The 24,589-nt window shown below is 35.7% G+C and overlaps 1 protein-coding gene across 10 annotated transcripts in view; it reads right to left on the bottom strand.

Annotated features, from left to right (window-relative positions):
• ROBO2 (roundabout guidance receptor 2) overlaps positions 1-24,589 on the bottom strand; it is a 656,142-nt gene that overhangs the window by 562,674 nt on the left and 68,879 nt on the right. The gene's annotated exons all lie outside the window — the stretch shown is intronic.

Raw genomic sequence — 24,589 nt, 5'->3', positions numbered from 1 at the left:
TCATGTTGGCATAATACTGCTAAACAGTGTTCAGTTCAATTCAGTCACTCAGTCATGTCCAACTCTTTGCGACCCCATGAACCGCAGCATGCCAGGCCTCCCTGTCCATCACCAACTCCCAGAGTCCACCCAAACCCATGTCCATTGAGTTGGTGACACCATCCAACCATCTCATCCTCTGTTGTCCCCTTCTTCTCCTGCCCTCAATCTTTCCCAGCATCAAGGTCTTTTCAAATGAGTCAGCTCTTCACATCAGGTGGCCAGTGTGTTTCCCATTAATTTGCCCAAACGCAGGTTTATAAGAATGGGGATTCCTATGTGTAAGAATTCTGTCAAACAAGACTGGCCAGGTACAATTTTTAAATCGCCTTTTCATCTCAGTATAAAAAAAAAAAAAACTGTTCAGTCTCTTTCTCTTAATCATTTTTTAAGACTCTATTCAGACTTAGCTGAAATATATAATATTCTGAATACAGAGGAGGGTAATATAATTAGCTGGAAAAGTTAGAAATTTTTCAAAGCCAATGCAATCACTGTAATTCCAGCTATGCCATTGAATTCTTTGTTCCTGTTAGAAATCATAATTATTCCAGGATAATCACAAATTCCAAGACTAAAGGCAAAATTTCCTTCCATATTTTGTGTAGCGATTCCGCATTTAAAATTTTATTACCAACTTACAACTATCAATTGAATATTAACACACCATCAGTGTTTTGAGAAGTAATTATAGTATGAATCAATCCAGCTCAGGGGTAGAAAGTGATTTAACTTGAATTCTTTCAGCATAAACTTTATAAGTTTTATAATTTTCCAAATTCCCCCCGTGTCTGCATCCTTTTAGGTTATCAAAGCAAAGGTATTAGATTGCTACATCAACTTCATTGACTTATTTCTTTCCCATATCTTCCCCAAATGTCCTGTACATTTGTGAAAAAACTTTTATTCTAGACACACTGGAATAGATGTTAGTGCATGTTACAAGTTAAAATAATCGTGCTTTCATTTACTTCTTACCATAATTATTCATTGCATTAAGAAACAGAATTTCAATGCTGAAATCAAGGTTGTTGATGCAAGTGAAGTCGCTCAGTCATGTCTGACTCTTTGCGACCACATGGACACCAGGCTCCTCCGTCCATGGGATTTTCTAGGCAAGAGTACTGGAGTGGGTTGCCATTTCCTTCTCCAGGGAATCTTCCCAACCCAGGGATTGAACCCAGGTCTCCCGCATTGCAGGGAGACGCTTTACCGTCTGAGCCACCAGGGAAGTTCTGTTGATGCAAAGCACTAACTAATTCAGTACTATAAAAGAGTGAAAAAATATTTGATGCTTACTTAATAGGGTTTATGAAAAGTTGAGGATGAAAGTCACTCCAAATTACCAATTCAAATGCTTACAAGGGCAACCTAAAGGGCAATGTTTTGAAATGGTGATTTGGGGCATTCTCATGAATTATATTTCAGCACATGAAATTGGCCAAAGTTGATGTCCTTGAATGAAAAATAATTATATATCAATATGAAAACTTTTTACTTTCCCCTTAGTAGAAAAGGCAGAGGAACCAGAGATCAAATTGCCAACACTCACTGGATCAGAGAGAAAGCAAAGGAATTCCAGAAAAAACATCTAGCTCTGCTTAATCACTACACTAAAGCATTTGACTGTATAGATCATAACAAACTGTGGAAAGCTCTTAAAGAAAGGGGAATACCACACCATCTTACCTGTCTCCTGAGAAACCTGTATGCAGGTCCAGAAGCAACAGTTAGAATCCTGTATGGAACAACTGATTGGTTCAGGATTGAGAAAGGAGTACAACAGGGCTGTGTGTTGTTACCCTGTTTGTTTAACTTAAACACTGAGCCCATCATGAGAAATGCAAGGCTGGATGAGTTACATGCTGAAATCAAGATAAGCAGGAGAAACATCAACAACCTCAGATGTGAGGATGATACCAATCTAATAACAGAAAGCAAAAAAGAATTAAATAACCTCGTGATGAGGGTGAAGGAGGAGAGTGAAAAAGCTGGCTTAAAACTAAATATTTAAAAAAAACTAAGATCATGACATCTAGTCCCATCACTTCACAGCAAATAGAAGGGGAAAAGGTGGAAGTAGTGACAGATTTCCTCTTCTTGGGCTCTAAAATCACTGCAGATGATGACTGCAGCCCTGAAATCAGAAGACAATTGCTTCTTGGCAGGAAAGCGATGACAAACCTAGACAGTGTGTTGGAAAGCAGAGACCTCACTCTGCCAACAAAGGTCCATATAGTTAAGGCTATGGTCTTCCCAGTGGTCACGTACAATTGTGAGAGCTGGACTATAAAGAAGGCAGAGAGCCAAAGAATTGATGCCTTCAAACTGTGGGGCTGGAGGGGACTCCAGAGAGTCCCTTGGACAGCAAGGAGATCAAACCAGTCAATCTTAAAGGAAATCAACCCTGAATACTCAGTGGAAGGACTGATGCCAAAGCTGAAGCTCCAGTAGTTTAGTCACCTGATGCAAACAGCTGACTCACTCGAAAAGTCCCTGATGCTGGGAAAGATTGAGGGCAGAGAAAGAGGGAATCGGAGGATGATCTGGCTGGATCACATCACCAACGCAATGAACATGAACTTAGGCAAACTCCAGGAGATGGTGAAGGACCAGGGAGTTCTGCAGTGCTGTAATCTGGGGTTGCAAAGAGTTGGACATGACTGGGCTACTGAACAACAGAATGAAATCTGTAAAACTGCAATTTTACACAGAAGCCACTGAGAATGGATAGTTACATATTTTCTCCCTACCATCTCTGTTCCAACAAACACACACAACATGAAAATAACAAACTTCACATTATTAGAGCTCTTTACAGTTTACAAGGAACATTCAAATGCATTTTTTTTCCTTAATTTCTCAGTCTTACTGTCTGGTAACAGATAATAGCATCCCTTTCTATATATGAGAGCCCCTGGCAATCTAATATATGTGTGCCCTTTCTCCAAGGAAACTTGGATACATAATTCATATTAATGAATTAAGTTATTTCATTTTAATTAAATCACATGCTTTCATGTCATGGATATTTGTTCCAAAATAATGTGTATCATTTTTCCATTGTTGTTCGATTGTTTTACATCTGTTGACCTGCTCCTAGTAACTTCTACACAGTTTATATGGCAGAAATTGCTAATGATGTAGTGGTGTAGTGGTGTAGAAGAAAGGTGAAAGGCAAATTTAAGCAGGTAACAGTGAGTCAAAATATGGAGAACATAGTGAACACCCCCAATTTTAAAAGCACAAATTTTATTTATGGTCTTAAAGCAAATCCCAGATGTGAAATGTTCTGATATTTAGAGGGGCTGGTCTTTAAGGAAAATGCTACAACGGCTTTCCTGTGACTGCTCTAAAGAATGCTTCAAATCAAATTCAAATATCCTAATCTTACCACCCTCATTTTATAGTTGCATCTGATCTGAACATCCATGACAGTGTAACTGACCCAATACACTGAGATTCCAGAGAGGACTCTATAATGAGGATTCATCCAAGGATTTCCCAAACTAACTCAGAAGTATCTAAGGAGAGATGAGTTGATTGAATGCTATAGTCAACTACTAAAGGTTTCCATGAAATGAGAGAAGAAACCTCACTTTAATTTCAAGACAAATCAGGAAGTCTTTAGCGATAAATAATGACCTAGTATGACCTGTAATACTGCCAAGTTATCACATGTTGTGCTGGACACTCCAAAGGGCCTATCAATTTTATGTCAAAGCTCTGGCATAGATTTAGTGAATAAATACAAATTATAATGTCAAAGAGCTCAACCTTTATTTTGTGAACAATGGTAACAAAGCTAAGTTCTTACCAGTTTGTAGATTCAAAACAATGAGTGAAAATGAGCACTCTGAAGATTAAGAATCATTTCTGGCTTCACAAATATTGTTATGACAGCATGCATAAATATTAAATGTAGAATCACTGTAAAGTAGGGCATTAGACACATGGGATATAAGAATATAAGGATAATCACATGAAATATTTACAATTGAAAGTAAAGCCAAAATAAAAGTTAGAGCTTATTATCTGTCATAATCTATTAATTTCTTAACAAGTGTGACCAGTTTTTAAAAGATATGAATATACTTTAAAATACAAACCAACCACTAACCTGAATCAACTTTGTTTGAAAAACTAATCACAAGATTAGAAAATGTGAAATAAGGACATGAAGAAGATTGTACTGGAATAAATTTTAGTCACATGGACAGAAGAGTAGAATCATTTTCACATTAGATTGGCATTTGCTACAAGACCATTAGAATTTACTTGGAGTAAAAGAATCACTCAACTAGTAATAAGAAAAAGAAGAAAGGTTTTTTCAACTCCTACTTAAATCTTGTTTATAATTAAAAAGAATTACAATGTTAAGTGTCTGACTTGAGATTTTATTTTGGAAATTCTATTAACTTCAATAGACCAAAACTTAAGCCCATTTTTTATTTCATTACAGTTTATAAATAAAATATTTTGATGACTAATTTTCATATGTAATATTGTTTCCAAAGTATTTCCAACTAGCTATTTCTTCAATTCCAAAATGTGCTTGTTAAGTAAATTATAAAAAACATTACCTAAATCAGCAAAGCATATCTAAAGTACAAGATACTTTCTATTCCAGCCCTAAGCTGTGTATGTAAATTATTGGCTATTTGTAGTTTTCAAATGTAGGTGCAGAGCTCTCCTGATTTCTGTGAATTCTGTGTTATTAATTCTGCACAAAATATCTCCATTATCCAGCTCTGTGATCACACAGGTAGCTGAGCATGTTATTGTCCAAGCAAATGTGTTATGAGTCCTCAGATGATGGACTGCATTGAGGCCAGATGTCAGAGGTGCTGAAATTGATAATTCATCAGTAATTTTCTATCTGTCGCAATAACTCTGACCCATTGAACTAAATAAATATGTTTAATCACTGACTGGTCAACTTATCAAATGGTGCCCTGGGCTGAGGAGAAAGACTTGTCAGATGTAGAACAGATAAAGCAAGAACCACAGCCAAAGGCAAGGAAAAAACTGCATCCTTAATCTCTACCCTTTTCCATCTCACTTTGAGAAAATGGACTTACAAGGAAATCATATTAGGAAAACAACTTTTAGGCTAAGAAATAATAGAAAAATATTTCCTTAAAATTCTACTGCATTTCTTCTTTTCTACATAAACTAAACTGTTTATAGGTTTCATTTGATTGCACTTACAGAAGGACATCTCAAGTTCAATGACAGGGAACATACTGAATGCCAATAATGGGAAAGAGCCAAGGAAGAGCTACGTCACAGAGTTACCATGCCATGTTGCAACAGTAATCGCAAATAAAGGCACCCAGTGCCTAAGATAAAACTCTTGTCTGTTCAAGGAAGCCTACGGATTGAAAATTGCTGAATATGAACAGTTACATGACAAGCCCATTCCATACAAACATTAATCATAGTTAATGAGATAAAAGCCTTAGTAACGTGTGACACTGGGTAAGTGATGGATCAGCCATCCTTTCATGGAACGTGCCAACAGCTACATGATTTTAAAGGCCAACCGCCACCACTGTCCAGAAATGGAGCAAACTGAGATTAGATGCACTGCGCTGACCACAAACACCAGTGGTGTCTCCGTCAGGATTTGCGGAGCTGCACAGAGAGCATTCTCAGCATTAAGTTCTCTGTGTCTTACGTTGCCACTTCTGTGTGCTGGCAGCCATGACAGAAAACTCTTGAACTTGTTTATTCACACTTGTTTAATCCTGATTCTATGCACTGATTCAGCCTGTGGGGTTAAGAAGATGGATGAGAGAAGCCAGGGCCATGGAGGGGTCAGGGTCATGATGTCGCTAGATCTCATTAACTGCATCACTCAAGACACCAGTCACTCCAAAGGTCACTTCATTCGAGGACTAGGGTATAGGTAAACTAGTTGAATGAAATAAACAAATTTTTCTTAGAACTGACATCACATATGAAAAGAAAATCACTCTAAATTTGTTTTCTAGTCCCAAATCTATATATTTAAAGAAGCAGATTTTAAGAAATGAAGAACAAACTACCTCTAAACTCTCAAGCAAAACTACACACATATTTTTAAAGCATCTATAGAAGGCCAGTTAGTCCATGAATTAACAATTATTTTGTTGATTTTCACCAAGTACAATTTGGCCTATTATAAATGGTAGTTAGTTTTAAAAATGAAAAAGGGACTAATATTCACAAAGTTATCACCACAGTTAGAAAAATTTCCTGTGGCAGAAAAAATAATGATGTACCTTATTTTACAGATGATACAAAATATCTGGCAGGCAGACTATGATATGAAAACTTTTCCAAAAGAACACAATGTTAAAATTTGTAAGCACTTGCTAAACAGGTTTGCAATTTAGATTATTCCTATTTCCTTAACGCATGTGCAGGAAGACTGTTATAAAATTTCTAAATGTTCTTTTAAATAAAGACAAATTTTGTTAGAGATTATATAATTATAAATTATACATATTTTTAACACATGTATAGTATTTTTATCTTTTATTGAAGTATTAAAACTGAATCACTTTCATGGATTGTCTATTAAAGTGACAGTGTTAAATGAAAAAAAACATAATGGGAATTATGATGTTTATTTCTGGTGGTATTTTTTTCTTTTACTCTACTGTAGTGTCCAACATTTCTAAAATAAGAATGTATTTATAGCCAGAAAAAAGATAGAAAAATTAAAGACAAAATAATGAAAAATAAAGAAAAAGACACATAGTATAAAGGTTTCTATAGTAATTTATATAGGATGGCTCCAAAAAGAAGAGCAATGTATATATGCCTGCTTAAATGTAATTATGAAATATATGCCCACTTAAATGTAATTATGAAATTAATTTCATATAATTACGAAAATTTCAGTAAATGGCAAAACATGTATTTTACTGAATATTTTTTACACTAAGTGTAAGTCAAATATATCTCAAAAATTAGTTTATTTGCTTCATATATTTCTTTTAGAGAAACAAAACAAGACCCAATTTATACACTAGAAACTTATGTTTGTTTACGTTAAATATCAAAATACCAGAAACACTGATCTAGAATGTACATAAATTTTCAAAATAATTTTATCTTAGACCTGGATGCCTATTTGAAAAAAGAAAAATGACTTAATTACTTGGTGACTGCATAAATGTGGATCCATGATCAGCTAAATCCTCAAAAGATATAGATGATTAAGGAAAATCTTCATTTTACCAGCAATATTATCAATTATTTATTGCCAGCCAGAATGTATATAAATTAAGGGTGAAAAAAATATAAAAAATTATATTATCTGGGATAAGAAGAAAGGTTTTTTTCACAGACTAGGGTAAGGGCCAGTTAAAAACACTGCTGCTGAATTCACCTGATATTCAAGGCTGGCTCTTCTCAGTTTCTGGAGGTCAAACATAAATGATATGTTGGAAATATCTTTTTTAAATGAACTTAATCCAGTAAGTGCACGCAAACCCTCCACAGAAGTTCAGATAGACTTTCACTTTTCTGGAGGACAAATGATTTAGTGTAATCTCTTTACTTTAAATTCAAGAAAAGAGACTCAGAGAAGTTAAAAGGTTTGCCAAAATCATAGAAATACTTAATAGAAAAAGCAGTTAGAGCTTGGTCCTTTCTGGGAAAAGAAATTTCCCAAATTTTCTTTTCCCTACACTGCTATCTGCTGAAACTCGCTCCGGCATTTGTCATTTCGAGCCTGGCTCTCATCAGGTTGGGGCTTTGATTAAGTCAGTTCACCTCACAAAGCCTCAGTTCTACATCTGAACCACAAGGCGGGTGACGAATCTCTAACTTTCCTCCAACCTCCAGCTTCTACACACACTTATTATGATGACCTGACTCACCCGAAGGTCGCTCTTTTTTTTTTCCCCTGATTTAATCCTACATCCATTTCTTATGAGAAAGCTTCCATTAATTCCCCTGTAATTAACATCAAACCCAAATGGAATGAATGGGAGATTTTCTTATGCACAGGATAAGGACCCTTAAATAAGAATGAATAATGATAATATTTCCCAGAAGACAACTATGGCAGCCCTCAAGTATGATTAACTAGACCACTCCTTGTCTTTCTCCACAGAAATAGAACAGTTCATTTGCATGTCATCTGATATAAAGAGAGATCCTAGCATATAATGGGTTATTACCACTGGGTACTTCATTAGTAAAGCTTTTCCTTATGATGTGACAGAAAAGAGAAAGACAAAGTAAATTGAGATTCTTACATCTCTATTAATGACACACACATATGAAGATTAGATTCTATCAGCTTATCCGTCAATCCTAAAGAACCAAACAAGTAGTTAGGAAGGATTTTGTAAGTTGACCTCTTTCAAGGTAGTCCAATTTAAAAATAGGATTTTGAGAGAAGCTGCTTTTAAAAGAAAATCCTATATAAATATTAAACACAGCATATCCCTCCTCCTTTTAAGAACATTCAAAGCAGATCCAGGAAGAAAACAAAAATAAATTAGCCTTTCTATCAAGTCACTCTTGAATCTGGACATGAGGGTCCTAGGGAATTATATGTTATAAACGAGTGGTTGGATACAAAATGCAATTAATTTAATAGCTTCTAATCTCAAAGGACTTCAAGATAAGATGTGTAAGACATATGCATAAGTGAGATTTTTCCAAGGACTTTTCATGAAATGTGATTATACTAAATTTAAGGAATCATTCCTACTTTACGGAATTCTTTGTGAATAAAAAAGTGATGAGACTAAATAAGTCACTAGTGCTTAAGTTTTGTTATTTTGTTTCATTATTATGAAGACTGATTTCCTTTCAGGGAAATATAAAGCAAAGCTACAACATATATAACTGTATGTAATTTTTAGGTTCTCTTCTGACCACATCATCATATTGGTCTTGATTTACCTATACTTCCTTAAAATTCCAAGAAAGAACACATAATTACTGTCTGGCATGCTGAAGCAAAATCTGCAACATCCATGTGCTATATGCTGTGCTTCCTTGCTTAGTTGTATCCAACTCTTTGCAACCCCATGGACTGTAGCCTACTGGGTTCCTCTGTCCATGGAGATTCTCCAGGCAAGAATATTTGAGTGGATTGCCATGCTGTCCTCCAGGGAATCTTCCCAGTCCAGAGATTGAACCCAGGTCTCTTGCATTACAGGCAGATTCTTTACCGGGTCCTTTTCTTTCCTCAGTGTTACACGGAACAAATATATTCTCTCTTTACTATGACAGTTCTTGATGTGCTTAGCGAGAACTACCAGCACTACCCATTGCTCCTCAAAAATGATCCCAATTCCTTCCACTTATTCTACCTGCAACAGTATTAAATCCTCAATATTTCTCTTCTAATAGTATTCCAGTTAACAGTGAATTTAAACTGGGTTTAAATTCAGAACTATTAATGATATTCCCCCCATATTTTTAACAGCAAAAATATCAAGCCAGATCACATTTCTCAATCTGAACTATTAATGACATTTAGCTGCTGCTGCTGCTGCTGCTAAGTCGCTTCAGTCGTGTCCGACTCCGTGCGACCCCATAGACGGCAGCCCTCCAGGCTCCCCTGTCCCTGGGATTCTCCAGGCAAGAACACTGGAGTGGGTTGCCATTTCCTTCTCCAGTGCATGAAAGTGAAAAGTGAAAGTGAAGTCGCTCAGTCGTGTCCGACTCTTAGCGACCCCATGGACTGCAGCCCACCAGGCTCCTGTGTCCATGGGATTTTCCAGGCAAGAGTACTGGAGTGGGTGCCATTGCCTTCTCCGATGACATTTAGAGTAAGAGATTTTTTGGCAGTTTTATCATAGACCGTGTTCACTAGGTCAAGTATTAGGGACTCTTTATTCTTAGGAACAGTCACTTCTCTCTTACTTTAATGGAATTCCCCCCTTCTCTCCCCTTCATTAAAAAACCCTATAATTAAATGCAAAATCCATGATGGAGCAAAAATCAAAAATAGAAAAAGAAATTCTCAGGACTGCACATAGAACATACCACAAGTTGAATTTATTCATTCTAAACAGTGAATCTGTGAATCTGAATAAGTGAATTTTAAGGAAATTTGAACATTTAACAAAAAATATGAATTCATCAATGTTTAAGCAAAACACTTCATATTTCAAAGTCATAACGTAAATTATTGCTTTTTAATAAGACATTTTATATACTTATATCTACTTAAGGATTTAACTTATTGGTTTTAACCTTTTATTTTGAACTAATTATAGAGTGACAGGAAGTTTTAAGGATAGTACAGAGATGTCCCCTGTACCCTAGAGTCAGTTTCTGCTCAGTGGCTACATCATAGATAATGATAGTACTATACCAAAACCAGGAATTTAGCACTGGTACAATGAATGTGTTTCTGTGTCATTTTATCACATGTGTACATTTGTGTAACCATCATCACAACCAAGATACACAACTATTTCATCCCTACAAAGACTACCCTCTTGCCCTCCCTTCATAAACACACCCATGCCTCTCTCCCCACCATCTCTAAAACTAGGCAGTCAGTAATCTCTTTCCATCACTATAAATTTGTCATTATGAGGAGGTTGTATAGATGGAACCATATAATATGTGACCTTTTGAAATGGCTTTTTTCACACAGCATAATGCCCTTGAGAGCTCTCTAAGCCATTGTGCATATCAATAATTCACTCCTTTTTATTATTGAGTAGTATTCCGTGGTATAAGGTGGTTTGTTTAACCATTCACCTATTGAGGGACATTTTAATTGTTGTTTATGTTTATTGCTCTCATAAATAAAACTGCTCTTAAAGTTATATACTTGTTTTTGAGCAGATGGAAGTTATTATTTTTTCTTAGAAAAGTACCCAGGAGTGCAAATGTATGGTAAGTGTTTTCAGAAATTATCAATTTTCAGAGTGACTGTACAATGATTTAAATGATAGGTAGTGATAGCTCATCATAATCTATTTTAATGTGCATTCCCCTAAGGCTAAGTGATTTTTAAAATCTCTTCAAGTGCTTATTTGCCAGCCATACATCCTTTTTGGTGAAATATCTCTTTATATCTTATCATTTTTTCTAACTGGATTATTTGTCTCATTTAATGTTGAGCTTTGAAAAATCTTTATACATTTTAGGTATGAGTCTTTAGACAGACATATGTTTTTTGCAAATACGTCCTCCTAATATTTAACTTGTCTTTGTATCCTCTTAACGAGATCTGTCAGAGAATAAAAGTTTCTGATTTCAATAGTGCCAAATTTATTTATCTTTCTGGTTTGTGCTTTGGTATCATGTCTAAGAAATCTTTACCAACCCAACGTATCAAAGATTTTTGTCCTATTTTCTAAAAGTTTTATAAATTTAAAATTTACTTTAAAATACTTGGTTCGTTTTTAATTCATTTTTGTATCATGTTTGAACTGTAAGTTGACCTTCTTTTTTTGCCTTTGAATATAAAATTGCTCCAAGTTATCACTTATTGAGAAAACAACTCTTCTTCCCTTGGTCAATTTTTAAGTTAAATATAAATAAATAGTTATCTGAAAGCCAAATTGACCAATGTTAACATTATGTTCTGAACTTCATTTTACAATATACATAACCATGAGATAATGCATGTTAATATGTTAATAACTTCCAAAGAACTGCAGAAAGTATTATAAGGGTATCATTGCTATTATCATACTCCTTTCTCTATAAAACTTAGTCAAGTTATCTTTAGATATTAAATGACAGATGATTCTTCTTATAAATTGGATTCTTAAGCTCTAAGATGCTTTGGCCTGCAAACATGTCAATAAGAGCTGAAAGTGATGGATTTTCCTGATACTGATATTTGACAACTAGGAACTGTACAGAGAAAATCAAATTACTTGAATAAACTAATGAGCTCTCAAATGTCAATACATAACTAAATAAAAAAAAAAAGCAAATTTTACTCTTTCTGGTGTTTGTTTCCTTTAGTATCCCATGAATCACAGAATTATAGCACCAAAATGAAGCTTTAGACTTCATCCAGCATTCTCATTGTATATATACAACTGGATACCCAGTTTCTGGGTAGAATACCTAAAACAAATGCTAATGATTTCTTCTGCGTGTCAAATAATTTTGTTTGTTTAAATGAATCAATGAGACCATTTAGCATGGTAGTTCAGAGAAGGCAATGGCACCCCACTCCAGTACTCTTGCCTGGAAAATCCCATGGACAAAGGAGCCTAGAAGGCTGAAGTCCATGGAGTCGCTGAGGGTTGGACACGACTGAGCAACTTCACTTTCACTTTTCACTTTCCTGCATTGGAGAAGGAAATGGCAACCCACTCCAGTGTTCTTGCCTGGAGAATCCCAGGGACAGGGGAGCCTGGTGGGCTGCCGTCTATGGGGTCGCACAGAGTCGGACATGACTGAAGCGATTTAGCAGCAGCAGCAGCATGGTAGTTAAGAAAGCAAACTCTAGGCAGAGGCTGTCTGGGTTCAAATCCTGCTCTTCTTACTATTTAAAAATTGTTAAGTTAAGGTGTTGGGTTCAGATATAATAGAGATAAAATAATAAGTTGTTTAGAGAATTATACTAAAAATAAACCATGAATATAAAACACTTAAAATTCTTGGCATTTAGTAAACATCAGTGATTTTTTTTTACTAACTTTCTACCTAGAAAATTCATTTCACCTGGTCCATGATTCTCAGCAAATCAACCTTTCTTTCCTCTCAATTTTCACATCTTTAGGCATTCCTCACTCTAAGACTTACATTTTATACCATTGTTGAGCACTCTGGGATGGCGTGAATCATGCCCTGTTCTGGATTTTGTGCTTAAAAAAAAACCCACAGCTATCACAAAATATACCATCTCAATCATTTTTTTTAATTATTATTATCTTTTTTACTTTACAATATTGTATTGGTTTTGCCATACATCGACATGCATCCACCACGGGAATACACGTGTTCCCCATCCTGAACTCCCCTTCCACCTCCCTCCCCATACCATCCTTCTGTGTCATCCCAGGGCACCATCCCCAAGCTTCCTGTATCCTGCATCGAACCTGGAGGGAGGAGGGGGGGATGATTTGGGAGAATGGCATTAAAACATCTCAATCATTTTTAAGTGTACAGGACTTCCCCTCGTGGCTCAGACGGTAAAGCGTCTGCCTACAATGCGGGAGACCCAGGTTCGATCCCTGGGTCAGGAAGATCCTCTGGAGAAGGAAATGGCAACCACTCCAGTACTCTTGCCTGGAAAATCCAATGGGTGGAGGAGCCTGGTGGGCTGCAGTCCATGGGGTTGCAGAGCTGGACACGACTGAGCAACTTCACGTCACTCGGTCAGTAGTGTTAGGTATATTAACACTGTTGTGCAACAGATCTCTAGGACTTTTTCATCATATACACCTGAAACTCTGTACCTATTAAACAACTCTGGTTTTAAATATCAGAATCCTCAGCAACTAGTTGAGTATGTAGAAGCTTGAAAGTACCATATAAAAATGTAGTAAATTAGATTTGCATCATCACTAGATCACAAACTCTTTTCTTAAACTTCTGACAAATTTTCCTTTGAAATGCCATTTCCTATCTTTCTGGTATTAACTCATCAAATAAATTCAGCCTTTCTCTTCCCATACCTTAATTTGAAGTAGATATCCCACCTTCACAGTTTTCCATGTTCTAATTCACCTTTACTGCCTGTAATATACCTTGCATATCTTACAAATAACATTCCCATTAAAAAAAAAAAAAAGGTGAAGTCTCTCAGGTCTTCTAGTAAGGGACATGTAAGTTACTTAGTTTGGTTTTACTCAGTTGCTCACTCCTGTCTGACTCTCTGCAGCCCAATGGACTATAGCCCGCCAGGTTCCTCTACTGTGGAATTTTCCAGGCAAGAATACTAGAGTGAGTTGCCATGACATACTCCAGGGGATCATCCCAACCCAGGGATTGAACTTGCATCTCTTGTGTCTCCTGGATTGACAGGTGTATTCTTTACCACTGCACCACCTGGGAATCCCCCTGTCCCATCACTTCATGGCAAATAGAAAGGGAAAAGTGGAAGAAGTGCCAGATTTTACTTTCTTGGGCTCCAAAATCACTTCAGATGGTGACTGCAGCCATGAAATTAAAAGACGCTTGCTCCTTGAAAGGAAAAATATGACAAACCTAAACAACATATTAAAAAGCAGAGACATTGCTTTACCAACAAAGGTCTGTCTAGTCAAAGCTGTGGTTTTTACTGTAGTCATGTATGGATGTGAGAGTTGGACTATAAAGACACCTGAGAGCTGAAGAATTGATGCTTTAGAATTGCAATGCTGGAAAAAACTCTTGACAGTCCCTTGGACAGTAAGGAGATCAAACCAGTCAACCCTAAAGGAAATCAACCCTGAATATTTATTGGAAGAACTGATGCTAAAGTTGAAGTTCCAATACTCTGGCCACATCATGTGAAGAGCTGACTCATTAGAAAAGACCCTGATGCTTGGAAAGGTTGAAGGCAAGAGGAGAAGGGAGCATCAGAGAATGAGATGGTCAGATAGTATCAATAATGGAATGGACATGAATTTAAGCAAACTGGGAGACAGTGAAGGACAGAACAGCCTGATATGCTGCAGTCCATGGGGTTGCAAAGAGTCGGACATGACTTAGCAACTGAACAACAACAAGAATTCTAGGCCCTACTTGTGATGCTACTCAACGGGCCAGTGACTTGGGCCAAACAGACTTTTCTTCCTGCCTATAACCTGGGATGGTACAGTTGCTAGCAGCCTTTGGGAGGATCAACTTTTTAACAGGCTTAGTCTATCCAGTAAGTAACCATGGGTTATTCTGGGTGGTAGAATTTCTGCAAATGCAAAAAAGCAAAATAAGCATAAATAAGTCTAGATTCTCAACATCTGTCTGTCATATAATCAAAGCACCCACCTCTCTTATAATGCTTGCTTGACTTTTCTGCAAGAGTCAAAGACACTATTGATGTCTAAGCAGTCCCAGAAAGTTAGTGCTAGGGAACTTCAGAGAGTTCATAGAAATCCTAAACAGGGGCCCAATATTATTTTCCTAGATTAATTCTTATAAAACACATACCCTATTGACAAAAATGTATGAGTGCCCCATAATTAAGAAAGAAGTGGTTGAAAATATTATTTTTGTATTTGAAAATCTCCTAAGAGGGAAACCAGTTCTAATGATTTAGAGTGGAAAAAAATATGTTGATATTACAACTGAAGCTCTCATCCTTCAGCAGTTAAGTCACAGGCTGTGACCAACGTCTCCAAAAAAAGAAATTTCCAGAGTTGAAAAATTTTCACCTGCTGCTTTTATTTCTGTACTTCTCTTAAGAGCTTAACATATATACTGAGTTATGCATGGAAAAAGCACAACTTTCTTTATGTAATTATAGAAACCTTGTGGGAGCTGCTTCAGAATTGAATGATGTGTGTATTATAATTATCAGAAACAAATTCAATCTAAAGAATAAAAATTGGAAACCTATCATTCTGATGAAACACTTATCTTAAGCAGAAAATCATACAAGTTGCTGTAAAATAATTATGTTTCCTAACTACCATGTCAACCTATATACCTTTTCAGTAGAATCGACTTTTATTTACAAACCACTTGAAATCGAATAAATTGAAGGTTTATAGGTGGGAAACCCTCCAAACCTTAAATAGGCAACTCTTGTGCATGCGTACATGCTAATAAGTCACTTCAGTCACATCCCACTCTTGAGACCCTATGAACTTGGGATTCTCCAGGCAAGAATACTGGAGTAGGTTAGACATTTCTTACATTTACCTAAAAAAAAATTCTGAAATTGAAAACAAGAGCTGGAGCAACAGATCTTTGTCTTAATATACCTTAGTACCACTATAAATATTTTTGACTGTCATTCCATGGATAGGATTTACATGTTTACAGAGCTCAGGATTAAATTGGTTTTGGAAATAATCTTTTGAAGAGGACATCGCAATTTCTCTTTTCTTTGTGTGCTTTCTTGGAATCAGAATTAATTCAAGGTAATTTGAGTGGATGGAAACTTGAGACTTGTAAAGGGAGAAGGGTTGAATACAATTAATTCAATCAACAGAAACCCGATATCAAAATAGAGCATTACAACTCTCTGAGTAGTTCATAAGTTCAAACACATACTCCAGGCATAGAAATTTCACACCTTCATTTGTAAAAATTAAATAAGAGACCTTTGTATCAAATGACTTGATGGAGAATTACAAAATTAAAAGCCACAAGACAAAACAGCCCAAATAACATAGATGTGTGCATGGCACACACATGTGTCTTCTAACATTATTCTCTAATACCTAAAAAATGCCGTAATATTTGAAATTGTCTTTTGCTTCTAGTTAGACATTTTAGATTGATTTCTCTATGTCTATACATCCTTGCTTTATAATACTGTCAACTGAGTTTACAAATTTCTTTTAAAACAGATTCTTGGACCAACACCGTGAATGCAAGGCAGTATGAGATCTGTAGAGCACAAACAATATTTTGATTCTGATCATTATTTTTCCTTAATATGGTCTCTTACTAGTAATTATGCTTGCTATAAGATAAAAGGCCTCTATTAATTTGCTAGGGTTGCCATCACAAATACCATAGTGCCTGTGACTTAAAAGCAGAAATTTATTTTCTCAGAGTTCTGGAAGCTAAAACCTAAGATAAAGGTGTTGGCGGTTTGAGTTTCTTCTTCCTTGAGGACGGTGACCACCTTCTGATTGTGTTCTTATACGGTCTTCCCTCTGTGCACAGGCATCTTTGGATGTCTAAACATCCTCTTCTTATAAGACCACCAGTTAGAACAGATTAGGACCCACCCTAACTGCTACGTTTTAATTTAGCTCTTTAAAGACCCAATCTCCCAACACAGTCATAATCTGAAGTACTAGAAATTAGCACAAATTAGAGCTCCAATATGTAAATTAGGGGGCCACTATTTAGTTCATAACATGGACCAAGTATGTTAAGGTATGAGTAGTTTTCGGTGGTTGTCTGTATACCCTCCCCACAAAATCTCTTCATTCTCTGTTGAAATCTATAGTAACAGGGGCTTCCCTGGTGACTCTGACTGTGAAGAATCTACCAGCAATGCAGGAGACCCAGGTTAGATCCCTAGATCAGAAAGATTCCGGTGGACGAGGAAATGGCAATGAACTCCAATACTCTTGCCCAGAGAATTTATGGACAGAGGAGCCTCGTGGGCTACAGTCCATGGGGTTGCAAAAAGTCAGACACTACTGAGCAACGAACTCATATAAATAAAGTGATCATGAAAAAGCCAGTGGCTCCTCTATTTTTCTTGGTCAACATCTATGAAAATCAGTTTCTCTTGACTAGTTGCTTCCTATACATTTAAATAGAAAGGTTTGCTTGTTTTAGTAAAGTTGTGTCATGAGAGCAGTACATTGGTTTCCTACTCCTGGAATTACTTAATCAACTTTTATTGCAATTACCATTAATTTCTTATTCTAAAACTTCCTAGTAAATTAAAAAACATAGACTTTTAAGATTTTTCGAAGGAAAAATAACATGGGAACAGGAAAGGTTATGTCAGTTATTCTTAGGAAAGATAATGTCATCTACTGAGAAGCCAGAATAGTCTCCTCTTTCATGACAAATAAAAAAGTGGGAGAAAGTGAAGTAAGATTCAAACAGCAAGATTATTCAACTTAACTGGGGCCAAAATCAACATGGTCTGGTAAGAAGTTTCACAAAGGGAAGTAATTTCAGAATATATTTCATCAAATCATACCTACGTGAATTAAATAACTAGGTCAAAGACCTAGTTCATGATCGACCACCCAGTGACTTCACATAATTAATTAGTTCATATTTTAATTAATTAAATCATATATTAAAATATGGACATGTACCACAAGGAAGTATAATATGCCAGCCAGTCAATAATATTTCATCAAATACTGACAATGTTTTATAGCTATGCTTTATACAAAGAGGGGTGCTAGGTACATTGAATTCAATAACACTACTAAATACTGTTTTATCTACACTTAAAAGTTACATATAAGTCTTCAAAAAGTTAAGTTACCATATGACTAACCAATTCCACTCTTAGCTATACACCCAAGAGAATCCCCAAATGAAACCATGGGTCACACAAAAACTTGCAAGAATATTCATAGCAGCATTATTCATAATTGACAAAAAGCGGAAACCCAAATTCCCATCAATGTATGAGTGAATGGAAATATGTGGTATATTCACACAATAGAATATTATTCAACATTGTAAAGAAATAAAGTACTGATATATCCTACAACAAAGTTGATCATTGAAAACATACTGAGGAAAAGAAGCTAATCAAAAAAGACCATATACTGTGTGATTTCATTTATATGACATGCACAGGGCAGGCAAACATATAGAGGCAGATAATGGATCAGTGTTTGCTTAGGGATACTGCAGAAGGGATCCAGGAGAATGAGAATTGGCTGCTACTGGGTACAGAATTTCCTTTAGAAGTGACAAAAATGTTCAAATTAGATTGTGGTATTGGTTGCCCAACCCAGTGAATACACTTAAAAAACAAAAAAAATTAAATTGTATATTTTAAATGGGTAAATAATATGTGAACTGGCAGTAGAGCATGAGATGGTTAGATAGAATCACTGACTCAATGGACATGAATTTGAGCAAACTTGGGGAGACAGTGAAGGACAAGGAAGCCTAGCATGCTGCAGTCCATGGGGTCGCAAAGAGTCAAAATGAGTTCGTGACTGAACAACAACATATCTCAATAAAGTATTATTTTTTTAAAAAAAAGTTCTCCATGGCTCAGCCTTTTCTCAATTTATCTCATGTGTTTTTGGAGCATAGAAGTATTTTGCCTGGATAACATTCATTTACAGCTAAAAGTAAAGAAAAGAAAAAGAAAAAAAATTACATATTGATTAGGAAATATCAGTGAAACAATTCACCTTGTGTTCGTTTTTAATGCCACCTGTGACCTCTGTTACTAAAGTCAGTCTACTTCTATAACCTTTCTTCCTTGTACAGATAAAACATCAATTTAGTTTTAGATTTAAAGCAAACAGGATCATTATGTTTGTAGAGTGTTCCATAGCTCTGCTCTTCTAGCAATCTGTGACTTATAAATAATGCAATACCTTTTCCTTCTCTAAATGACTTTCTTGAGGCATGAGTCTTCATACATGGAAACAAAAAAGTGGAAAGAAAAAAAGAAAAAAAAATGAAAGAAGAGAAATAAATCACCCCACAGTCATGGAATTCCATCTATTTCTAGCTCCCCAATTGAATTATGAACCACATCTGTTCTATTTTGTAGTTGCATCAAAAGCCAACTGTCAAACATTTAGCTATTTTTTTAAATTTTATCAAAGTAAAAGTAAATCATAGCTAATCTGAAAAGTTGTGTTTTAGTTTTGCTTTATAAGGGGAAGAAAAAAAAAGATCGGTTTCTAAGTGACCCCTGACCTTTGAACCACAACCTTTTTGCCACTAAAGCATTCAGCACCTCATTTAATCTCCTCTCTCTGCACTGGCTCAGTGCAAAGAAAAGGAAACGGAAAAAATAATCTGGGAACTTCATCAATTTTTCATGAATTTTCATTTAGGCCAGAACCCCGTCTTACCCTGGTCGATAGATCAAGCTGCTGTCATATATTTACCACCTGGGGCTACAGCTGCCATCTCTAGGGGCTGCCACTGACCCAGGCTGCATCAGAGTCAGCCTCAATTTGTGTGAGGACCCGCGAGCTCCTCCTGCTCCAAACACAGGGAGCATCGGAGTTCAAACTGAAACTCTATCTGAACCAGTTAGGCCTCAGCTCTCTTGGTGGTCCCATCGGAAAACTGTGTGTTCAGTTCTTCAGTGCCAAGTGCCTTGCTTGTAGGCCCTGCAATTCTGTTTTCTACATATGTAAAAGTCACTTTTTTTTTTTTCTTGGCTAAAAACCTTCTTTGAGTTCAAGTGTTTTAAAAAGTACTTTCTGGTTTGTTTGTTGTTTTTTGTTTGTTTTTTTCCCCAAAGCAAGAAGATAAAAAAACAAATATGAGCAAAGTGATTCAAATCTCCACTGCAATGATAAGTTCTAAATAGCTTTTTCTGGCATTATATTGTTCCCTTTCATAAACTGAACTGTGTATTTAAGAAAAAACAAGAGAGAATAAATATAGTACGATAAAAAAAATAGGCTAACTTCCATACAATCAGTTAAGACAGATGGTTATCAATAAAACTGCACACTTCATATGACAACAGGAAGCAAGACTGTTGAAATTTGAAATAAAAATCAAGATGAAGCAGAGTCAAAAATTCCAGATTTTTTATCAATAATTATTTCACGATAAAATTTGTAAGTTTTTTTGCTACTTATCCATATATTCTTAAGCACCATATATACACTTAAATCCATTCTCAACTGATTTTGACCCTCTCCCCAGCCCCCGCCCCATCAAGAGGACCTTTGACAGAACCTGGAGAAAGATTTTGTTGTCATGACTTGGGCTGTTGTTGTTTAGTCGCCAGGTTGTGTCTTAACTCTTTTGCAATGACTGTAGCACTGTAGCCTGCCAGGCTCCTCTGTCCATGGGATTTCCCAGGAAAGAACACTCGAGAGGGTCACCAGTTCCTTTTCCAGGGGAACTTCCCAGGGATTGAATTCATGTCTCCTGCAGTGACAGGTGGATTCCTTACCACTGAGCACCAGGGAAGCCCACAACTTGGATTGCAGGGGTCCTACTGGCAACTCCTCAGTAAAGACCAGAGATGCTGCTATATATTCTATGATGCACAGCAGAGCTCCTACAACAGGGAATTACCCCATCACAAAGGGTAATAGTGCAGAAGTTGGAATACCCTGCTGTGGTTCCTCATACCCAACTCAGATCTGAATTCTTGAAAGAACAGGCGCTTGTCATGTGCCACTCCAACTTCACCACCTACTCACTCATTCTTCAGCTGCTGTACTTTCTTTCCATCCCTGGAGCCCACAGGTACTTTTAATTAGACCACCCTGTGGCATTTGCATTGCCAAATACTTCTCTTTCTTAAAATCATCTGCTTATTTTTCTTGTCACTCCATTTCTCATATTCTATCACCTCAATACCTTCTCTGAGCCTCCTGCACTAGAATCCTTTCCTTTGCCTGCCATTAAATGTTAGGGTTCCAAACAATGAAAATGATCTCAGGTCTTATCAACCACTCCCTACAAAGAGCTTGCCTGGGTATTCACATCCACGTCTATCTACCCCCATGGCTTCAACTTCCATCTGGGAAAGACCTGTCAATTCCAGGAGCTCTTTTCGTAATGGAACATGGCATATTTTTACCTTGCTATTATTTCATTGGTATGTCAAACAATGCAACTACACTGACTCCACTCTCCTATTCCCACTAGAGCTATTTCTCCCGTATCTGCCATCCCTTTCTCTGGTAGGTATCATAATACACCTAGTCACTCCACCAAAAACATCTGGGAATTACCTTTATCTCCCAAACCAACCACAAACTGATACAGTTTCTAAGTATGATTCAAACTATTGCCTTCTTACAATCCTCACTGTTTCATACAATTTAAAATCTACCATATACTTTTCTCTGAATGATTTTATAGCTTCTAACTCTACTCTGATTTCAGTCTTCATCACTTGAACCTAATCTTCAATTTTCTTTCTAACATTCGCCTTTTACGTAGCAAAAAGTCTAGATTTTAGGATTTACCACATGACTCATGCTGCCCATCAACCTCATATCAAGCTACCTTCAGTTCTCCAAATACATAGTGTCTTCAAGCTTCCATTCTTTCCTTTAACAACTCATACATAGATGTGCCATAATTGAGCAATTATGCCGTATCCTAAAATATGAAGGCCAGACATTTATATGACCCATGGTGGCTCCTATCAGTTTATAAAAATATACCTTGGTTATCAATAGTACTGACAAATCACAATGCTTTGACCTAGATTTCCATATTAACACATTTTATGAAACACACAAGGAAAGGAAGAATACTGATGAGCTAATGTGAAAAGGATGAGCAGCATATAAATGGATATTATTTGATCTCGTGTTGGCTCAAATGGCATGAACTGTTGACAGGGCATTAGAAGAAAGAATTTTATTCACTAGCTGAATCCAATTTAGAATCCGTCTTGTTCTCCTCTCTAAGTCAGAAGCATTTTTTAGCATTCCTCAAAGCTTACTGATTTAAAAAATAAAGAAAAATGCTACTTACACATTACATGAAAAAAAAAATTCATGGTTTCAAAATTTCCTTCTCAGTTTGATTCATTATTAATGACACAACTAGGAAAGAGAGAAATCCTTTCAGTTAAATAAAAGTGCAAGGTGCATGTGTGTTAGAAGCAATTTTAAGAGAGATAAGGCTCAGAAAACAAAATAAGTTTATAGCTGTCCAACAAAAAAGTGACTGGTTGATTTATATAAAATTTAATATTAAGAAGTAAGTTAAGGATTAAAAATAGAGTTATTTGCTTAAAATAAATAAGCTAACAGGATATATATTACAACATAGGGATTACAGCCCATATTTTATAACAACTATAAGTGAAATTTAACCTTTAAAAATTGTAAATCACTATATTGTACACCTGAAATGCCTATAATATTGCACATCAACTATACTTCAATTAAAAAAGTAAAAAGCATTATTTGCTATTGAGTAGATAAAATAAAACTTTTAATTAAAACTTCTTTCTTTTTTTATATAAAATGAGCCAGATTTCATTTGATTGTTTTTCCAAATATGGCATAATTCTCTAAAACTGAAAATTAGAACAAACATGCCCTGATCCTGAATTCCCCATTAACTTATGGTCTGAGTCTTGGGTCACCCAGCCATAAGGGGTTTCATTCTATTTATAAAAGGAAAAAAATAATGCCTGTTACATTTACTATAAAGGGAGCCTGTGGCGGGAAATGTCAATAGAATTGACATTGAAGTATTTTGATATGTTTGAAATGTTCCAGAAATAAGATAATTCAAAACAAAAATAGGCAGTTTGGAACATTTGCTTTCTTGAGGTTTTGGGTATATATCTCACTAAACTGCATTTTAAACTAACTGCTTTTAAAAGAAAGTTATAAAAATGAAATTACTTAGCTTATTGTTGTTGTTTTACTAGCTAAGTCATTTCTGACTCTTTTGCAATGGTCTATAACCCGCCAGGGGATTTCACAGGCAAGAATACTGGAGTGAGTTGCCATTATCTTCTCCTGAGGATCTCCCCGATCCAGGGATCTAACCTGATCTGGTACAAAATGGCATTGCTAGCAAAAGTTCTAATGCTTATATCTCAAAGTACAAGTGCTTCACAGAATAAATTAGGGTTTTAGAATTCGTGTAGTGTTTTCCTATTGGACGTAACACATTTCAAGCATGGAGCGGGTTCCAGATTTCCTAGTACAAACCATAAATCTAAATACTGGATGCTTAAGAGCAAAAACTTTCATTGAGACAACTAAGAAATTTTACAATTTTTTTACTAAAAGATGCTTTCATATATAAAGATAATGATATATTGTTGAGTATTTCAATACATATGTATACAAGTTTTATAATCATGTGATACCATACAGCCTGTGAGTATAGTATCAGTTAATTGTAGACATGAGCCCATGAAATATTATATCCAGGACTCCCATTCCAGCTATGTGAAAAAAAAAAAAAAGACTCATGCATTCTGAAATACTTCAGTTATCTTATCTATGAACACCTACTGGTACATGCAAGAAGTTGAAAAGCACAAAATTTTTTAAAACTCAATTACTGCCATCTTATTCACAAATAATTCTTGATAAAATATTTCTTCAAAATAGAGAATACCAAAATTATATGATGCTGTTTAAATTGTGACACCAAATCCTCACGTATAAACCAGAAAACAAATCTAATGTATTTTGAAATCTGTTCTTGAAAACCATTCAAAAAATAAAGGTATGGAGTCAATTGTCAAATAGATGTAAAGTCTTGATATATTGATTTACTAGTGCTATTTGGGCTACATGATTAATAAATAAATATCATCTTAAGTGTCAAAGTCAGGACAAATCATTAGCTATTACTGATTATAAAATCTGAGCAAGATCTTCCTATATATGAACATTTTGACTATAAACAGAAATCACTTCTCTTCTCTAGTGCATTTTTAATAAAAAAATATAATTGCTTTTGTTAGTATATTTTCCCCTACGTGCCTTGGGTAATGATCTCTGAATTTACCCTGGAAGCAAAAGAGTTAATATAACCTAAAGAGTATATTCATTTTAAAGCTGCCCAATAAAAATTAGATATAAAAAATAATATGTATAAATATATTAAAATAGATACATATAAACAGAACAGAAATAGTTACAATAATGAACTTATGCATTATATTTGATGCCATTTTACACATAAACTCTAACATTGCCAATCATAATACTTGATTATATCTCTCATTAAAAATTCAAATTTAAAATATGATCAGCATCATTGCCACCTTGCTTTAATGTAATAATATAATACCCACACTCTTTCAATATATTAGGATGGCCAA

This window comes from Bos taurus, chromosome 1, assembly GCF_002263795.3.
Source record: "Bos taurus isolate L1 Dominette 01449 registration number 42190680 breed Hereford chromosome 1, ARS-UCD2.0, whole genome shotgun sequence".
Taxonomy (NCBI): Eukaryota; Metazoa; Chordata; class Mammalia; order Artiodactyla; family Bovidae; genus Bos; species Bos taurus.
The sequence above is the reverse complement of the archived record's forward strand: the minus strand, read 5'-3'. Positions and strand labels throughout refer to the sequence as shown.